The sequence below is a fragment of the Mustela lutreola genome, chromosome 4, assembly GCF_030435805.1.
Source record: "Mustela lutreola isolate mMusLut2 chromosome 4, mMusLut2.pri, whole genome shotgun sequence".
In the NCBI taxonomy this organism is placed as follows: domain Eukaryota; kingdom Metazoa; phylum Chordata; class Mammalia; order Carnivora; family Mustelidae; genus Mustela; species Mustela lutreola.
This window is the reverse complement of record NC_081293.1, coordinates 161,543,403-161,558,210: the sequence shown is the minus strand read 5'-3', so window position 1 is coordinate 161,558,210 and position 14,808 is coordinate 161,543,403. Positions and strand designations below refer to the sequence as shown.

Genomic DNA, 14,808 nt, shown 5'->3' with positions numbered 1-14,808 from the left:
CAGGTTCGGCTTCCAAGCACTATCATCTTCTATGCCACCTTTAGTAACACTTGTCCCCTTGGGCTCCCGCAAGTCCTCAGATACTCACTTTAGCAGTTGGCAGTTCTGCTTATGCCATCAGCAGACACCACTTTGCAGAATAGATATCCTCTTCCTCCCCTCACAGCCTCAGCAAATTCCTCGGAACCCATTTTTATTTGTCAGATGTTCATGCTAATTCCCAAACACCCTCGTAACAATAATAATAAAAGTAAAATTCTGACCTGGATTTTATTTATGAAAGCTTGGCGAGTTTGCTTACTACTTGAGTACTTACTAGTTAGCAGAAGCTGTGTATGACTTGCGAATCTTTTTATCAACTTCATGTGGTAGAATTCGTTAACTGTAGGTTAAAGTTGTAAACATCTTTTCATTCACCTCTCATATTCTGAAATGAACTGCACCTTCATATTTCCATTTTAATAATTTAAAACATAGGCTTTTGGGCGCGTTTGGGTGGCTCAGTGGGTTAAGCCGCTGCCTTCGGCTCAGGTCATGATCTCAGGGTCCTGGGATCGAGTCCCGCATCGGGCTCTCTGCTCAGCGGGGAGCCTGCTTCCTCCTCTCTCTCTCTGCCTGCCTCTCTGCCTACTTGTGATCTCTGTCAAATAAATAAATAAATAAATAAATAAAATCTTTACAAAAAAAAATAAAAAATAAAACATAGGCTTTCTTCTAACTTTTGTCTTTAAAGAGAGAGAGAGGTAGAGAGAGAGAGAGGGCAAGGAAGAGAGAGAATCTTAAGTTGGTTCAGCATCCAGCATGGAGCCCGATTCAGGGCTCAGATCGTGAGCTGATCCGAAATCAAGAGTTGAACACGTAACTGACTGGGCCACCCAGGCAGGTCCAAAGCATAGGTTTTCTACATTCAGAACTCGGATTCAGTCTCTCCCATCATTTACCAGCGGTTTCCGAATGCAAAGAAATGAAGGGTCCCTCTGTGGTAGGATTGTCATGAAGAAACAATGAGATTAATGATACCAAGTTTAAAGGACTGCCACCCCACTTAATAAACCACCAGTAAGCACTAAGAGTCACCATGCTGTCCCCTCTGATAAAGAAAAGGTGTTTTCTGGGTACCCATCCCATCTGACTCTTATGACTATACCTGATTAGGTGAGGGAGAAGGTGGATATCAAATTTGTTTACAGTTTAAAAATATATTTTCTAATTCAAGAATGCGTGGTGGGATGAGTGGTGAGATCCAACATAACATGCATAGATTTCTTAAGTGAGAAATTGAGAACTCTCATATAGTTTAATGTGTTTTTGTTTTTGTTTTCTGAAGCTTGTTTTGCTTGTGCCATCTTCCATGACTCAAGCCTTTTTTTCCCCTCCTATCATACTTTCTTTAAAAAAATAAAACAACAGAACATTACTCTTCAATATATCTGAATTCTAATATAAATTATAGCCACTTGGAAATCATTTCATTTGTTTTTAATAAATAAATAGCAAGAGGATTTGTGTTAAATAAACAGATATTACTTCCCCAAAATCCTCAGTTAATTTCACCTAAGTTATAATTCTAGGAAAGTTCCTCATATATTGGGTATAGTCAGAAATTTTTTCCAGAGTTATAAAAATTATGGAAATTTGAAAGAAAGGGAAAAGGTGATTGTGTTCAACATCCGACATTTTATAATTTGACCAAGGAGACCCATGTCTGCCCACTATTTCATCATGTCAGCAGGCATGGGTCAGCCCTGAGTATCTGGCTCTGTTCTAGGACCAGTGGTCAGGTCCTTGCGGTAGAGAGTACTCAATTTCCAGAGGCGTTAGTATTGGTTTTGATCACCAAGATAGTGAGTTAGATAGAAAGACTGTGTAGTTATTGAACAACTTACCCAAGTACATAAAATTGAACACAGGTCCAGACCCTTAAAGGACTTGAGCTAATCCTCAAAGAAATTGGACCTTGGGACTTTTAAGAAACTCTAGTCTGAAGTTATTGAACAGTTGGATGTGTTAGGTAAGATTAACTATTGGTCATCTACATTGATTTCTTCAGAGATGGAGGATGGATGCCATCTTGAATGCCAAATTCAACTGATTGGAGGTGGTTGCCTATGGGCAGACTCCTTGTTCAGCAGGGAAAAAAATTTTAAAAAGGTGCCCTGATAGATTAGTGATGCCCACCATTAACATAGGAGACATTGACATATACCACGCAATTACCTTCTGTGGGGTTTCCTCCAAAGGACACATCAGTAGGCAAGGGACCACAATCAGGTAAACTGTGGCAGATGCAGTGGATTTTTGGAAACTGAGGGAACAGCTATGTTGCTCCAGCTGTGAGAGGTATAGCAAATGAGAAAAAAAAAAAAAGAAGAAGAAGGAAGAGGTATTGTGTAGAGAAACACAGGAGCCATTTTCAAACCTTCTTTGGGGTCATTGGCTCCAAATTGCCAAGTGACCATTGGGATTTTGCAGAATCAGAGCAGTCTGAGCTGTTTTAATTGTCTAAAATTTGTGCTGTGGTGGTTGACAGGTTCTCCTTTAAAGATAATAAATGGCTCACAATTACTTAAGTTTAGAAAGTGCTCTTCTCTCCTGGGACACTGTAATAACCAGCCACGGAAAAGAAAAGGCCTGGGGATTTATGAGGTGTCCCAATTTATAACCATCTGGGAAAAATACAGCAAGACGTTGGTATAGCAGGTGTGTTAACCAGAGTTAATCTATCATTCTATCATTGCTACTGTTAGAAACCCTCTCTTTCCCTCTGCTTGAAACTATCACAGGGATTCAGCCATGGCCTTCACAAAGATGCACCAGAAATCATTTTTTTTAAACATGTAACTCGGAAATATAGTCTGGTTGACCTTGGCTTTACTGGACTGAGTGGGAAATTTTCCAGGTATGAGGGATTTAAAAACCCACTAGTGATAAAAAGATAAATGAGGTATAGTGTCTTCTTTCTGCAGGCTCAAGGTCCTACTGGACGACCAGTAGTGAATACATAATTTCAGTGCACTCTGAAAGTGCCATTGTTGAAACAATAGAGTAGAAATACAATAGAAATTACTTGGATGTGCAAAAAACTGTCGTGTGCTTAATAATCACTTTGTTTTCCCTGCCCCCAAATTATATTGTTAGCCCATACCTATAATAGGACTTACTAAAGTCCAACATTATTATTTGTTTACACACCTGCCTCCCCCTAACGGCGGGTTTTGCAAGGTGGGCACTGGGTCTGGCTCTTTGGGTTCTCAGCACCTCACCCAGCGTTCAATCCATATTCAAACTGAGCAAGTACAGGACTGAATGTGTACTTCTAAAGCTTGTAATACCCAGGAAATGGTGATTTATTGGGCCAAACCTAGAAAATCAAAATATATTTACTCTTAAGGTATTCCGTTGATGATTCCAATGAATTTATTTGGAAATTAAAACATATACCACAGTGTTTTAAATTTCTCAGCAGAGAATGGTCCACTCATAATGTCACACTGTTAGTTGGATAAGTAGAAAAGAGGAAAATATTTGCAGAAGGGTAAAAAGACCAATCCTTCCCCATATATCTAACAGAGTAGAGACCCATGGGCACTGCTGACTTTGAGAGCCACTGTGTGGCTCCCTCCCCTGCCCCATCTGTCTGCCGAGGAGACTCCGCCAGCCCTTCCATTTTGGTGGCACTGTCCTTCCAGTGCGACTCACTGAAGTGATGATTCTGATCTCCCTGGGGTTCAGCGGCCTTGCCTGATAGCTGAGCTAGTTTGTGGGAGCCAGACCTCGTTTTTCCCACCCTGGATCCCCTGTGGTCTTACCTGAGCAGTCTGCTTATGAAAAGTTTATTAAATCTCCCTTCCAGCGGGGCAGATTGTCCCATTTCATTTGTCACTATTTAACAGGTTATGCAAAACATGCCAGGAGATCTCAGTGCACAGAGCGTCTGGTTTCACCTCCACGTGAGACAGTAGACATTTCATTTATTTCTTAATAGCAACTAATTTCAGAGTAGTTTGAAGCTAATTTATCAGGGCCCACTGCTACTCCTAATCTCTGTCTTCCTTTAGCCTCTTCAGTCGCTCCACAAATATTTATGAAACTGATCCTGGGCACAGAGATGTGTAATTAGGTAATCCCACCATCCGTGGAAGCTGAGACATACCAGGGTCGATGAACACAAGAGCAGACATAATTACCATTCACTCCTTTCCATCACACCCTACCAGGAATAAGCAAAGAAGAGGCAGTGAGTCGTCCCAGATTTGTTGGTAAACAACCCATAATGTTTGAAGGGATATCTGTGGTCACCATGTATCCAGGAACAAGGACGATCTGGAATCGCTCATCATTTAGCAGTGTGTATTTTGGTCTTATGATTATGTAACTTAAAAAACAAAAGTCCTCTGAGGCTCAGTTCTCTAGACAAATCCCTCCTCTGCTTTTGGGGACCTCTCAGGAAAGTCATTCCACCACTACTCTTACTCACGGCAGCCACAATTGCAAGAGAACCAAGCCTCAGGAGTGACCACGGTTTGGGAGACTTTCCCATTGGGAAGGTCATTTTTTGTAACTTTCAGAAGACTTTCAAAAGACTTTGCTTTCAGCATCCATGCTTGATAAAGCATGGCTGACTTTAGTGAACGAGCATCAAAAAACCAACAGTAGCATAGTTATTTAAAAAAAATCTTAGCTATAATATAAGCAAATAAATAAATAAAATCTCATAAAAAAAAAAATCTTGGCCATTTCTCTCAACCCCATGGGAAAAGAGTTTCTCAACTTTTGTGAGCAAACCAGCCCCATTGGTTTCTGCCTCTTTCTTCACACGTAGTCACATGTTTTGACTGACTGACTTGACATGTTGTTTATTCAAAGCTGTGGATTAAATGTCACTCACTAATGTGATTTGCTCAGACTTTGCTTGCCTGAGGCCGACTCCATCAGACACTGGTGAAAATAGCTTCCTGTTGTCAACCAGGGTCCTCAATTAGCTGACCAGCCAATCTGCCCTGATGACTGTATTAATTTCGCTCCCTTTTTGCAGTGGAGAAAGGAAGTTTGGTCACACTGCTGTTTGCCTCTTAACTGCGGTCCCTTCAAGGGCAGGCTGCAAAGAGAAGGTCGTGATCTCAAACTTTACCTTGGTTTCTCTCTTTTGAGCTGACTTCCTGCAGCCGCTGAAGAGAGTGAGAAGTGTGTTGCTTCCATGTCCGTTGCTCTTCAAGAGACCCTGTGCTAATTGATTTTAAGACGAATTGCTGGGTGAAAGGTTAATTTTTTTCCTGGCCACAGAGATGCCTTCCGTCTTCAGTCAGATGCCTTCTGTGAGGAATAGGACAGCTGTTAGTGCCTTGCGTCTCAGTCTTTGGAATGTGAACTCACCCGGTTAACACCTGCCCAGGACGGTGGGGTCAGGCATTATCTAATGAGCTATTTGGGGGATGAACACCAAGGCCCTCAAAGCTGTCAGTCTGGATGATATGCAGATTCTCAGGAAGCTTGGAGCTGCCTGAGCATCTCTCTATCTCCTGCTGCCCAATTTCTGTTTCATTAGCAGCTAAAACTGGAGGAAGTTCTCAGGCAAGGGAGAAGTGCTGAACAGGTAGCTCCCTTTCTAACAGCTCCAGGGCCATCCGCTGTGCTCTAAGGGTACGTTTGAAAAATCACCTCTCATACTGGCTAGTACTAGTGCTCCCTCAGGTTCTCCAGGCCCATAGAGACACTGCCGGCCGCAGGTTGCCTCCTCGGGTTGGCACACAGGCTGCTGCCCTGTGTCGGGGAACACAGCTGCTAATTGCTGCCCAGGGAACTGTGGGCACATTGGGGAGATGGTGGCTGCCCTTGCTAAAGTGGGGCCCTAAACAGGGCCCAAGCCTGGCAGGCAGATGCCCACACTACAGTGGCTTTGGCTGCCTCTGTGATAAGCAGAGTGGTCTGTCTTCCCGAGTAAAGGTGGCTTCTCAGAACATGCCCAGAGCCATCATGGTCCCCTGACCCTTTCTCTGAATGTCCCAGGTGAAAACATTCATCCTGCCCACACCATAGCTAATACCTGAAGACCAAGCCTTGGAGGAACCACTGGCAACAACAAGCTGAGCTCTTGGTTCTTCCTCTGTAATTGCACTGGGCAGTTTAACGAAGGAAGAGAGGCTATCCCTTCTCTCTTTTCCCTGGAAGGGCAGCGGTCATTGATTCTTTCTATCTTATGGCTTCTTGTTTAGACGAGTAGACCTCAAGCCCTCCTGCACATTAGCATCCCAGTGGGGCGTTGTGAAACTTGCCCAGTGTCCGGAGCTCATTCCAGATCGAATGAATCAGAATCTCTGAGGAGGGGTGAGGCCAGGCCAAGGGATGCTTTCCATTTTACTGTAGACTGAGGGTTGAGAAATATTGATTTTTTTAAAGCTATTTGTTTCTTTTAATCACTTGATGAGTCCATCGGTCATAAGTTACATAGATATTTTCTTTTTTTTTTAAAGATTTTATTTATTTAATTGACACACACATACAGACATGGAGAGAGGACAAGCAGGGAGAGTAGCAGGCAGAGGGAGAGGAAGAAGCATATTTCCGCTGAACAGGGAGCGCAGGGTGGGGCTCGATCCCAGGACCCCAGGATCCTGACCTGAGCTGAAGACAGAGGCTTAACTGACTGAGTCACTCAGGCATCCCTAAATAGGTATTTTCTTAGTAACTACTATGTGACTGGATTATACAGACTGTAGATGTGTGATAGTCAACAAAGGACACACAGTTTGTGATGTTATGGTACAATCCCATCATGGGAGACTGGGGGACCAACACTGACTTTGGGGGGAAGGCAGCAGGTCAGGGAAGGATTATGTTGACTTGAGGAATGAGCAGGTATTAGGAGGCTTTAAATCACAGGTGGAAGAAAGAGCACAAATGAAGGCACAGGGGTGAAGTTCAAGGCACCTAAAGGCTCTCAGTGTGGCTAGATCATGGGGTGTGTGGAGTGAAGCCAAGGGGGAGGTGTCTCCTGGAGCAGGAGTTGGAAGGCAACCACAGGTGCCCATGTGGGGCACTGGTCTTCATCCACATGCAGTGCTGAACCATCAGAGGTTTCAAGCAGGTAAATGATGTGATCAGACTTGCATTTTGGAAACAATCCAGCTTCTGTGAGCAGGCACTAGAGTTGAAGTCAGAGGCTTATAGGTAAAGCAGGACAGGTAAGGATGGGCCAGAGGCCCAGGGAGGGGCCAGTGAGAATGAGGCAAAGTAGACAAAAGGAACAGCTATTCAAGAAGGGAGTCAATATCACAACCTTCCTTAATGGTATAATCCTCAGAGCAAAATTCCCAACTTCCAAGCCCAAGTGGTTCCATTATTTTGATCATTGCTACATAGTTTTCCATACTCACCAAAGACATAACACAACTCAGAGTTACATTTCACTTACAAGTACAGATATATGGTCCCTCAAAGAACAGGCCTCGACCGATGGACTCTGAAGAGGAGTCAAACCAGCAGAAAGTTTGGGTCTGCAGTGAGCTATTCTTTTTCTCAGTGCTCGGGGACATATTCTGGCCTTTGATGGGATACACAGCAAGACTTGCTTGTGCTGGGTTCAGAAATACCACCTCAGAGAAGAAAAATTACAGTGACCTCGCTGCCCACATCACACACAGCACTGGCCTTCGGCTCTGAATTTGGTCATCATCACCCCCTCAGACAGATACCGTAGGAGTTCAGAGCTCAGAGAGCTGTTAGGGACCCCTGAGGAAACAGAGGCAAGGAGGGAGAAGTTAAATGATTTGCTGATTCTTATTATGATCGCCTGCCAAGATCAGGTTGTGTCTATTGTGAAATGCAAAGGAGCTTTTCTGCATTTATTAATGAACAAAATGTTTCAAATTCTTCTGGTATAATGGAGGACCCATGATGAAATCTCAAGGGGCTGGGGGGTGCCCACCAGCTGGGTTGATGCTCTGTGATTTAGAACAGTTTCTGTCCACTTCCAGTAAGCCTGACCACACAGCGCCCCTCACCAGGGAACTGCACTGGCCAAACCCCGGCAGGAGATGTGGCAGAAGGAAAAGCAAGGACAGGCCAAAATATCTTCAAGGCCCTGAAACCATTCAGGGGGGGAACAGTCGAGAACCCTGTTTTTAAAAGAACAAAAACTTTACAATATCAGAATCCATTTTGTTCAGTGCAACTTCAGTATAATCTTGAACCGCTCTACCCATGTTAGAAGCCCGCTGTGTCATCATGAGGCAGTTTGTGTGCAGCAAGGAGGAATTTTTTTTTTTTTTTTTTTTTTGGATAAGCTGTCTTTAGGACTGGAATTCACAGAAACCTTATACTGATGGGTATCATGTTTGGACTTGTCCTAATCCTGACTGAAGATGATCACCTCCACTTTATAGATATGGAAACAGGTTCAGAGAAGCTGAGTGATTCACCTGGCTCAGCGGGTCAGGGAGCCAGACTTTGAAATGAGCACTGCCTAACTCTAAAACCCAGTGGTTTCCCTTTATACCAGGGTTTGCCAAATTCCTACCCACCAGCCAAATCTAGCTCACCACTTGTTTTACTATTATTATTATTATTTATTTGACAGACAGATCACAAGTAGGCAAAGCAGCAGACAGAGAGAGGAGGAGGAGGAGGAAGCAGGCTCCCCACTGAGCAGTGCCCGATGCGGGGCTCGATCCCAAGACCCTGGGATCTTGACCTGAGCCGAAGTCAGAGGCTTTAACCCACTGAGCCACCCAGGCATCCCACCTGTTTTTTGTAATCAGGTCTTATTGGAACAGAGCCACACTTGTTCATTTGATTCTGGTCTGCAGTCACGCTCACAACGCCCGGGGAAGAGCTAAGTAGTTGCCACAGACATGATCCGGCCCTTAACAGAAACTTGCCAACCTCTGCTCTATGCCCACACCGCCCCAGAATAAATACAAGAAAATTAAATGCTACTCCTTGGGGCCATAAACATTTTTATTTCTTCCTCTCCCCTTCATTTAATACACTTGACACTGTTCAGCAAAAACTCTCATTCTCATGGACTAACCTAGGCAGCCCTCTCCCCAGCTGTGGCAGAAGTACAAAGGAAAAACATTTTTAGTTTCCAGAAGGTGTCCTAATTTTGAAGACCTCCAGGGGGCTGGGGCAATCAATAGTCTGCATCTAGGTCAGTACGTGTCGCTGTGAACTTCTAGTACTCTTTCGGAGCAAGGCCACTTCTCCCCACATCCCGAGCTCAGAGAGTAGCCCTTCAGAGTGACCCCTGGCCTCCGGGAAGTTATCCTGTCTGTAGATGAGCACCTAGACCCCTCTCCAGGCAGAATCCTTCCCATTTTTGGCCCTTATGAGTCTTCAGTCATTTTGTCTTGTGTAAGGAACATTCTTAGGAAGAAAAATGGTCCAGTGCTAAAGCCCAGCAATGAAAATTCTCCCACACGACTCATTTTTAAGCTAGACCGTGTTGACATCTGTCTTCTCCATGACAACCTTTTCTCTTCATTATGGAGATAAATCCATTTAATGGATTGCTACTGATAGGGTATATTGTACATTTTTGTAAGTGCTGACCGCCGCCACCCCCACTTAGTGGCAATGCCCAGTAGCCATTTCTCCAGAAAACTTTTGCTCAGCTGCAGACCAACCTTTTCCATTTCAGCCTGGGAAAGGAAGCCCAAAATGACCTCTCAAACCCTCAGACAGCATTTCAAAGCCACAGACTTTAATTTTTAGGTTTTTTAAAAGTGTACTTTGAAAACCATGTTAACAGTCTTCTAATTCTGTTAAGGATGTATTCTTTTAATTCTACAGATAAGAGGTGGGAGCCTAAGAATCTTTGGCGTTGAGCATATCTATCATTATTACAGTCTGGAGGGTACTGTGTTAAGTAGTGGGGACCACAATACAAATAAGAAATAGTACCAGCACTCAAAGCATTTACAGTCTGGATGGGGAAAGGTACACCAGTAATTGGCTTAACTGCTTTACTGTGCTATGACAAGAATCACTACAGATACCGTACTGAAGGCCGAGAAGTTGTGCTGGACGTTTGCTGAGACCACTGCTTCTCACATTTGCGTGAGTGCTGGAATCACCCGGAGGGGCTGTTGAAACACTGATCATAGGTTTCTGATTCAGTAGGTCTCGGGTGAATCTGAAAGTTGCATTTCTAGCAAGTTCTTCGGTGATACAAATGTGGTCTGGGAACACTGTTGAGGATATTTTTTTTTATTGGATTAACCTCAGACATAAGTCATTTCATCCTCAGACGGCAAGGGAACATGACATCACAGTTGTTGTGTTTCTAGTATGTTCCATTCAGTGTATCAGTACTTTACAAGTAATAATCTTGTTTGGATTTCACAACAATCCTATGAACTCTGAACTATTAGTTCTACTTTATAGGGACCCAAACTAAGGCTTGGGAACAGAGACTCATGTTTGCTACCTATACACAGGATACCATAAAGCGTATAAAGATTTATCTAGTGAGAAAGACCTTGATGAATTCTAAATGAGTAGTCCTTCTGCTTTACAGATGCTAAAACTGAGTCTTGGGGGCACTGAATATCTTGAAGAAGATCACAGCCTGGCTCTCCACTTGTGTTGGGCCCCAAAGGCTGAGCCACCATCCTCCAACCAATAGCATCCGCTGGCCGAAAGCTGCTAACATGGGCTCTAAAAGCTTATTTGGTCAAATGCCTGAGTCAAGCACTCCCTCCGTCCAGCCTTTGTTCTTGCTGTTTCTGGTTCCTCCGCCTGGACTCCCTTCACTTCTTCACCTCAGTAACTCCTAGCTGTGCTCCAGGTCCCAGCACTTTGGTCTCGGCCTTGCAGAGTTCTCTGACATCTCTCCTTACCCCCGCTGAGCCAGGGTAATGATTCCTTGGTCATGTCTTCCTTTTCCCAGACCCCTCTGTGAGCACAACCTCTCCAGTCTTTGTGTGTGTCCCAACATAGTGTACTGTACCAGATTCCATCACACACCCCAAAATCCCCTGGTGACTTACCACTAATTGAAAGAAAAAAATCCAATTTTTTTCATCTTAACCAGCTGAAACCACCCCCTCTCTGGCCCAGCCTGACTTTCAGCCTTACCTCGAAGCACCACCTGAGTTTTCCAACTAAATGAAACTACCATACACTCCTCCCCACTAGGGCTGGGCTCTCCTCTCTCCAGCCTTGGCTCATGCTGTTTCTTCCAGGAAGGACTCCTTCTCTACCTCTCATTGTGTCCACATCTGGTCTCTCCTCAAGGCCCAGCCAAAGTCGGGGGCTGTGCCATGAGCCTGTCAGCACTTGAGCAAAGCTAAGTATTTAGGGAATAAATGTCTTGACCTCACTCTTCTGTGACATCACTCCCCCTACCCCCTTGGAGGAGGCAAGTATGTAATGTCTTATCCACTTTCCCATACTAGGATTCAAGGCTTCAGATATCTCACTTACAGTGCCTTGCACATTGTAGATGCTTGAAAAACAGTTGATGAGAACAGATGAATAATGCTGGGTGAAGACCGTGTCTGTGAAGGCGAGGTCAGATTAGTGATTAGACTAGAAGCACCTGGAGGCTCAGGAGATCTTGGAATAAAACACAGGAGCCCATCTCAGTAAGCAACAGGGAAACAGGAGCACATTTAGACTACCAGCCTGCTTGATTCTTGTCGGGGGGGGGGGGTCCCCAGAACTTACACCTTTAACCCAGTCTTCCAAGGATCTGAAAGGTTTTCTCCATTTGAGCTACATGTGTATTTTGGGACTCCCACTTCTTTTGTAACATGTGACATTGTTACAGAGAGCATGTGCTGGAAAAATTCCAGAAACACACCACAGGCACAGTTTTGACCTTGTTAAAATAATCAGTCAATACCAGTAAGTGAATGTGGGTTCTGAGAGCATGTTTTGTCTGATGTCCATGACAGAACATATTCATATTCTGTAAATAAGAAGTTTTAAGTCCATTGATTTGCTGATGCCTCTGCAACACCATCTGTGGGCTTTCCAAACCATGATAAAAGGTCTGATATTTTCCAAAGAAGACAGAGTAAGCATGGTGGTTGTGAGTGTCTTGATTTAGATCATGCACGTAGAGCATTAATAGAGACTTTACACTATTAATTTTAGCCTTTTTAGAAGCTACTTTGCTAAGAAATAGAGAAATATTTGATTTATAACTTTTTTGTCTCTGCAAAAAAAAAAAAAAAAAAAAAAGTATCAGTGACATTTTTTTCTACTGGGCTCATTTTCCTTGGCACATGGAGTTACCAAAGAACTTCTTGGGGCCCCAGCAAAATTGTGAAGTAAATCAGGCAAAGCCAGTCTTTCCCTCCACCAACCTCCATTCTGGACTGTATCTCAACCACTTGCATCCTTTACCCTGGGGCCAAGTGCCCCTTTGGCCTCTTCTTTTTTTATCCTATCAATTTACTCTTAGGAAATGGTCTATATTCACTTCTAAACCGAAGCATAAGTGATTGTTGGAAATTTAAAAGGTTGTCCCACTTATGGATTCTTACATCTAGCAAAAGATGAAAGTCTTAAGCTAGAAGAATTGAAACCTTTAACAGTGGATTTTAAGCATAAAATGTAAGTAGGAACTGAAGAATCTCCCATATCACCGTCAGGGATTATCATCATTTCCATGCAAAGGTACAACCATGAGCATTAAATGAAGATGCTGTTTTAAAAAGTTTTTCCTTATTGAAGTCACTTCATTGTTTCTATCCAGCTTTCTTTTCTTACTTTTCCCCAATCTGGGCAGCCTCCATCCCATAAGCAGATACTCCTCTTTGACTTCATTGTATGTATTCGTTGAGATCTTAAGTTGCAAGTGACAGGAATTCCATTCAATTGGGGAAATAAAGGTTCATGTAACAAACCACCCAAACGTCAAGATTGAATTGACATTATGGTTGAGTATAATTTAACTATTATTAACTCTCTCTCTCTCTCTCTCTCTCACACACACACACACGCACACAATCTTTCTTCTATCTAATTTGAATGGAACCAGTCTCATCATCTTCCACTCTTCTACATGTTACGAGACAGTATTATGGTTATCAGTTTTAGGGGAAAGAGCATGCTTCAGCTCTGCTTCAAGTCAAGTCAGAAGTCTGGAGAAGGATGCTGATTGGTCAGCACAGGTCATATGCCCACTTACTAGTGTTATCTTTGTGTCCAATCCTCTGTGTTCTGGTAACTGTCATCCCTGTGACAGCCACTTAAGAAACACTTAAGTGTTTCTCCCCTTAAAGTGGGAGCATCCCCTGGCCCTCTTTCCTTATCTATGAAATGAGGAAATTGGAGATGTCTCTGAAACTTTCCCAGCTGTAACCTGATTCTATTTTGAAATTGCTTCTTCATTTTTGGTATTCTAATCACTCTCTTGGTCTTTCTTACATGTCCAACCTCCCACATGAAGGTCAAGTAGCATTGGGAGATGATAATTATCTCCTTGACCCAACTCTGAGTTTCTCTAAATGGGGAGGAGGTAGCTCCTGTGCTGCCTCCTCATGAAACAGCCAAGTGTTATATAGTTCAGCCTTGACCAAATTTAACCACCATTTATACCACATGATATAAGATGGTCACAATTTCAAAATTTGTCAAGCATCCCAAATTTAGCATTTTACTTGTGTGAAAAAAGGAAGCAGATCATGTGGAAGGTCAACTGGAAATTTTCCCTGATGCCATTGTGCTGGGGGCAGGAAACAATGCTTATGTAACTGGTCCCAATTCAGAGGCAGCCCAGGCTCAGCAGGGTTAATGAGGGCCCGTGTGCAGGTTATTCATCTCTTCCCACAGCACTGAATACTCATTCTCCTTGCAAAACCCTTACGATGTCTTCTCTGAAATGTCTCCCCACCTGCCACGAAAGGCCACCAGTCCGTCTTCTCTTTCACGTCCACTCTTCTGCTGTTATGATCATTGCTTATGTCCCATGTCCGGCTCTCTTATTAGACCACCAGTTTACAGAAGGCAAGGGCCATACCTTATTCACCCTTGAATTCCCAGTGCTTCACCCAGTATAGACACATTGTAAGTACTCAGTGATGTTTGTTATATTGACTTCACAGCAAATGCTCCTCAAGCAACTTTTTATTAATTGCTTCTATTAGTACTTTCTGGTTTATGGCAAGCTGGTAGCCAACACAGTTAGACTGAAGGACCCAGGTCTTCGAAACTCCCATGAATCAGAGGACAAGAAGACAGTTGCCTTTCTGTCTTCACACAGTAACTACCCCTGCACAGAGCAAGCAGGGCACACACATCCTTGGTTAAAGTAGATCTATCATGGGGGGTACTCAGTGTCATAGAACTCAGCTAGAGATATGTGACCTTGGGTCAGACCTCAATCTTAAATCTCAACCTCTTTATCTCTAAAAGTGACCCCAAGTGGCATGGGGTCATGATTGACCATGGCATCACAGTGGCATGATTGACCATGGAGCCCTCGAATCCCAACGCATTCACCTACCAACCAGCCATAACATCCTGAACTAGTTACTTGACATTTCAAGGCCTCTGTTTCTTCATATGTAAAAAGAATGATGACCACATCTAACTCCTAGATTTGAGTGGAATAAGAGAGGGAACAGACATAAAGCTTCCACCATAGTATCAGGCCCACAGTACATACCTCTCTCAGTGGTAACAATTATTATTCTCCTCTGCAGTGGAAGATTTAAAAAAGAAGCAGGAAGATTACTACACGTCCCTTGGATGCCTCTGTGTGTTTTCTGGTCTTTTCCTGCTTTATAAATTCTGATGAAGACGAATCCACATTTTTTTTTTTTTTTAAAGACGAATCCACATTAATGTTAATTGCCT

General features: G+C 43.4%; 1 protein-coding gene across 15 annotated transcripts in view; it reads left to right on the top strand.

Annotated features, from left to right (window-relative positions):
• Window positions 1-14,808, top strand: part of ELMO1 (engulfment and cell motility 1) — a 526,731-nt gene that overhangs the window by 465,892 nt on the left and 46,031 nt on the right. The gene's annotated exons all lie outside the window — the stretch shown is intronic.